The 6,254-nt window shown below is 39.1% G+C and overlaps 1 long non-coding RNA gene across 1 annotated transcript in view; it reads right to left on the reverse strand.

The window, feature by feature from the left end:
- LOC149135123 (uncharacterized) overlaps positions 1 to 4,572 on the reverse strand; it is a 201,351-nt gene extending 196,779 nt beyond the window's left edge. The window contains exon 1 of the long non-coding RNA XR_016242262.1: positions 2,677 to 4,572. This is a non-coding gene — a long non-coding RNA (uncharacterized LOC149135123). The remainder of the gene's footprint in view (positions 1 to 2,676) is intronic.
- Between the last annotated feature and the right edge of the window lie 1,682 nt (positions 4,573 to 6,254).

A 6,254-nucleotide genomic window follows, 5' to 3' on the forward strand; every position in this document is an offset into this window, starting at 1 on the left:
ATCATCAATCACATTCCAGCCGTGAACATCCCATCATTTATACTATCAGTATATAACTAAGACTATATTTTAAGCCAGTATGGCACAATTCGAAAGAAATTTGGCTGCTATTTTTAGTAGAACACCTACTCTGGCTAGTAATACTGTCATCATTGCTTCAGTTGTTTAAACCAACGCCACGCTGATAGAAAAGAACTATATTCGAAGCTATTCCAGCCTTACTCCATGTTTCCTTCCCTAAAGCATCAGGATGTGATTTGACTGCTATTTCTATTTCTAACAAGCAGGTCGAACGATAACCGACAGTTTCCTTATTTGGTGGTGGTGGTGGTGGTGGTGGTGGTGGTGGCGGCGGCGGCGGCGGCGGCGGTCGTCGTCGTCCTTGTGATATTCGTGCTGGTAGTGCGTATGTGACGATTAGCGATCAAAAACGAAAGGGCACGAATGTTGGCGTCGTCTGTTTCACTGATATCACAGATCAGTGAATAGGCGAAAGTCTCATGATGAAACGGAGAGGAATTGATATTTTGCTACTGATCCCATGCTCATCCAAAGTCTGATCCAATCACCGATTGAACAGCTTGCTCATTAATCAACACCTTCATATAGAAACCTGTACGGGTTCCGTTGCATACGAAAAAACTGTTTGCTCGCGTAAATATTTATTTACATAGTTATAAATAAACACGCGGACCTCAAGTGAGCTTGTATGTAGAAATAGCAGCCAATTATTTCTTAAATCTTTCTCACGCTGCTCTCATATATAAGGACATGATACGTTATATAAAGTAGTCCTGTATTATCCTAAAACGAGGGGATGGTCGTAGTTGGAATGTATCTGATCAAGGTTGACTTTGGGCTAAACAACAGCAACAGCTAATCACATATATCTAGATTTCACACACACACACACACACACACACACACACACACACGTTCACTGTATGTGTGTGTGCATGTGTGCAAGTGTGTGTGTGTGAGTGTGTGTGTGATGTCAAACAGACAATGTAGCCATGCATTCGGGAGACAGTTTGAACTCCGCATCGCTTGTTATTCATCTCTCACTATCTATTTATCTAACTACAAGTCTAAAAGTAAAAGGAAAAGCGTTTATATATTTCAAATACCATTCTTTTTGCAATCTGCTGACTAAGTATGTATAATAGACACATAATTACACCCACACCCACACCCACACCCACACCCACACCCACACCCACACGCACACACGCACGCACGTGCTCGCACACACACACACACACACACACACACATATTGATGCTATTGATGCTGCGATTTGTTTTTTATTATTCCGTTTTTATTAGTGTGTTGTATCTTTTGACGATCTACAAACCTATCCAATCTATCTTAGTCTCCCTCTTCACCAACACCAACACCAACACCACGAACACCATTGTCACCACCATTACCACCACCACCACAAAAACAACAACACCCCTTTCCACACTTTTACAACCTCCTCCACACACCTTTTTTGTTTCTATCACTCTCTCCATGCGTATGTGCGTGCGTTTATCTATGAATATCTCTAATCCAATATTCATTAGCCGAGGTCGTACTCATTTGTGCAGACTTGACAAAATACATGCACACATACATACATACATACATACATACATACATACATACATACATACATACATACATACATACATACATGCATACATACATAAGCACGTGTATTGATAATTGTTGCTTGTTAATTATTAATTTGGGTAACATGTTCTTTCAGAAATCCGTTTTCAAGTACATGTGAAGCACGAGTGCATGTATATATGTATATATACACATATATATAAATGTGTGTGTGACACATGCATACACACACACATACACACACATATATATGTAAGCACACTCATGCACACACATAAATATATATATATATATATATATATATATATATATATATATATATATATATATATATATATATATATATATATAAATGTATGTGTGCGTGTGTGTGTGTGTGTGTGAGTGTGTGTGTGTGTGTGTGTGTGTGTGTGTGTGTTTGAGTGTGTAGATTACTGAAAACATGTAACAAAGTTTACGTTGAAGATTCTGTTTGTTGCTAGCCCGTGTTTCTGCGTTTGCGAGTTCCTTCATATTGTTGTCACCCGAACGTATGCACAGCGAGGCAAACTCGGATGAGCGATGGCGTGAATCATCAGCTTTTACACACACACACACACACACACACACACACACACACACACACACACGCATATATATATATATATATATATATATATATATATATATATATACACATACATAAATGCATACGGATATAGATGTGTATGTAGAGTAGGGGAAGGAGATAAGGAAGAAATGACTTTCGATGCAGGTGTGTATATATATATATATATATATATATATATATATATATATATATACAAATTGTTAAATCTTAATAGTAATATGTTGTGTATTGTATATGTACGTAAGAATACATGCTCGTGTGTGCGTGCGCGTGTGTTTGTGATAAATATTTATGCAAGTACTGCAATTAATGTAACTATATTTTAATGTAATTGAGAAACAATAAGATAACAATAGCAATAAAACTAGTCAGAAAATAAAATGGAAAAACGAAACAATGCCAACAACACAACAGCGACAGAGTAGATAAACTTATATAATACTACATACCATAGTTGTTGCATCGTCTACCTTGTGACTTGGACATCACACGCTCTCTGTATAACCCCTAAATGCTTCTTTCTTTCATTTCTCCTCCTTTCTCTTCTCTCTGCGGGAAGAAGAGGAGGGAAATAAGTAGCAGCTGGAGGGTTTGTTGTTCATCATTTATTGTTTTTCTTTGTTCTGTTTTCTTTTTTCTCTCTTTTTTTTTTTTTTTAGAGGTTTTGTTTCGTTTAGCGGGGGTGTTTCAACGCCATGCCATTGTCGTCGTATCTCTCCGACCCTGTCCGAAATAGTTCCGGTCAGTTTCGGTCCTGTCCGGCTTCGCTCAACTCCGACAATTCACTGCCGGTGTCGTCTGCTTCGTGAAAATAAAAATAACAAAAAATTCGCTGTCACCTTACTTCTTCTCCTCCTACACCTACATCTCCTTCCACCTAACTCCTACCTCTTCATGTTATTCTTCTCCCACTCCACCTCCTACTTCCTTCTTTTCCTCGTGCAGCTGTTCATCTTTCTCTACTGTTGCTGCATCTGTTGCTGTTACCACTGTTGCTGCTGCTTAGATATTACTTTCTTGATGCTGCTGTTGCTGTTGACGCTGCTTTTGCTGCTGCTGCTCTTGCTGCTGCTACTGCTATGTTATCAATTATACCGCTGTTGTTATTCCTGCTAGTGTTGCTGTAATAATGCTGTAGAGTTTGTAGTATTTCTAGGTGTTATGCACACTGCTGCTTCTATCATTGTTAGCCTTGATGATGATGTTGCTGCTCGAGTCAAAGCTCCTGCTGATGAAGATGCTGCTGTTGATGTTTCTGCTGAAGCTATTTCCACTGTTAAAGTTGCTGCTGCTGCTGCCTTTGATGATGTTGGTGCTGGTGTAGATTTTATTATCATTGTTAGGTGATAATGAAGTTTGGCCCCAGGTGAAAGGTTTCCAAACGTGACCATATTTTTTCTTTGCTAGCAGAGTTTATCTACAACAATATTAGCCACTGTAGATCTAAAGATATGTAGGTGTAAAAATATGTAGATATGTAGATGTATGAACGCGAAAATGCATAGATGTGTATTTTGCAATTGTGTACACGTGAACGTGTATGCATGTGTAGATAAGTAGTTGTACAGATGTAAGAGGAAAAGTTGTGCAGATTTGTAGATATGTAGAAATACAGCTGTGAGGATATGTAGGTGTGTGAATCTGTAGATGTGTAATTTTATGAGTGTGGATGATAGCTGAGTATGGATATAGGTGTGTAATTGTACATGTAGACACGAATAGACATGTAAATGTATAGATGTGTCCAAATATAGATAATATGTATCTGTACTTACATACATGTGTGTGTGTGTGTGTGTGTGTGTGTGTGTGTGTGTGTGTGTGTGTGTGATTGTACGTAAATGTATATGGCTCAATGAATAAATTTACATGTGTGGAGTAGATCGGAAATGAGCAGATGTATAACTATATAAATATGTAGGTATACAAATGCTAAAATTTGCTGACGTATATATATATGTTTTTTGTCCGCCACAACATTCCTCCATGGCAAGATTTAATTTCTGTATACAAATTTAATTTGCGGTCCATGGGAAGAGCTGTTTTAACAATGCGTCCTGCCTAGCTCTTCGAAACGCCGGTGTTAAAACGGAGGTAGCTGATGAAGTAGAATGTTCTCTATGTGGCTTGTGCGTTTTCTCGTCTCTGTTTTGTTTGCAATGTCCTGTACCCAGATATGCACCTATACATACAGGTGGATGTCGGTATGCACATACTTGTACGTATATGTGCATATACTCATTTACTATTTGTTTTTACATGACTGAACGCAGCGTCTCCAATTGTAAGTAGTTTTTCGTAACTTCATATTTTCCGACGCTACTCTATCTCTTTCTCTTTCTCTTCCTCTATCTTTTTCCCCCCTCTCGTTCTTCCTCTTTACTACTACGTATCTCGCGTTACCCCTCTCGTTCTTCCTCTGTTACTACTACGTATCTCTTTTTCCCCCTCGTACTTCCTCTCTTTCTCTTTTCCTCTCGTTGCTCACCTATTCTTCTACTTCCTCCCTTTGTTTCTCCCTCTGCCACTCTCTCTCTTCCCCTTACACCGGCATGGTCACATGCTTCCGGTCAATAATCCTTTTCTTCCTTGGCTGTCGCCGAGCAAACACACGAACCATTTCGTCCCTACTTTCAAGTTCGTGCCTCACAGCGTTCACACACAAACAATTTTTCTCGTCTGGCCGTAAAGCCTTTTCTGTTTGTTTTCCTGTCTTGTTTTTTTGTCCGCCACAACATTCCTCCATGGCAAGATTTAATTTCTGTATACAAATTTAATTTGCGGTCCATGGGAAGAGCTGTTTTAACGATGCGTCCTGCCTAGCTCTTCGAAACGCCGGTGTTAAAACGGAGGTAGCTGATGAACTAGAATGTTCTCTATGTGGCTTGTGTGTTTTCTCGTCTCTGTTTTGTTTGCAATGTCATGTACCCAGATATGCACCTATACATACAGGTAGATGTCGGTATGCACATACCTGTACGTATATATGCATATACTCATTTACTATTTGTTTATATATATATATATATATATATATATATATACACACATGCGTGTGTGTGCGTGTGTGTCTGTGTATGTGTGAAGATACATAAGTGTGTGGACATTTGGAGGTATAGAGATATGTAAATGTATGAATATACAAATGTATATATGTGTGGACGTGGATAGTTGTCTTCCCGAGTCTCGAGAATTAGGCAGTACCCTTGGCTTTCGCAGCCACTGCCTATACACTCAAGACGGATAAGAATGATATCATTAATGTTTTTAAAGTGAGTGTAGAATATCTGAAAGGAGATGACGTTAGGACAGCCAGCTTCTAAGAACAGGGACCATCATTGTAGAGGTAGAAACACACACACACACGTATATATGTTTTCAGGGAGAGAGAGAGAGAGAGAGAGAGAGAGAGAGAGAGAGAGAGAAGAGGTATCACCTGTTACTCAGAGATTGGAGCGTGTCTGTGATTGACTTTATGTCAGTTAATCGAGTGGCATTTTGCAGGATGCGATCTAGTATGCAACAGCACACAATTGTGAATGATACTCTATCGTAGGCTTTACTTGTGCTTCGTAGAGTTTCAATAATTTTGGATGATAAAGGAAGGGTCAGTGGTTGGTATGTTGTCATAACTTTATCAAGGGTGTATAACTATAGCCGAGGAGAGACGTTTGGTTACAGTAAGGCCTGACATTCGGAGTGACCACGAGGGCTCTAGTCGCTTGCGGATCATGGTTAATGGATGTGGGATATGATGACGTTTCCATGGTATGAATAACGTTTGTGTTTTCTTACGGTTGAAAGAGTCAAGAATTGCACGCCATCATCGTGAAGGAGTGCTTCAAGGTCTTTGTTCATGGAATTGATGCGGGTTTGGCATTTGGTGACACAGAAGTAGATGGTGAATACAGAGTTTGGAAAATTTGTGGAAGAATATAGAGCAATATCATCTGCATAAGAGAAAACATTGTTGGACATGGTGGTAAGTGAATCATTGATATAAAGAAGTGTATGAAATACAACCAAA

This window comes from Octopus bimaculoides, chromosome 6, assembly GCF_046866305.1.
Source record: "Octopus bimaculoides isolate indiv1 chromosome 6, ASM4686630v1, whole genome shotgun sequence".
In the NCBI taxonomy this organism is placed as follows: Eukaryota; Metazoa; Mollusca; class Cephalopoda; order Octopoda; family Octopodidae; genus Octopus; species Octopus bimaculoides.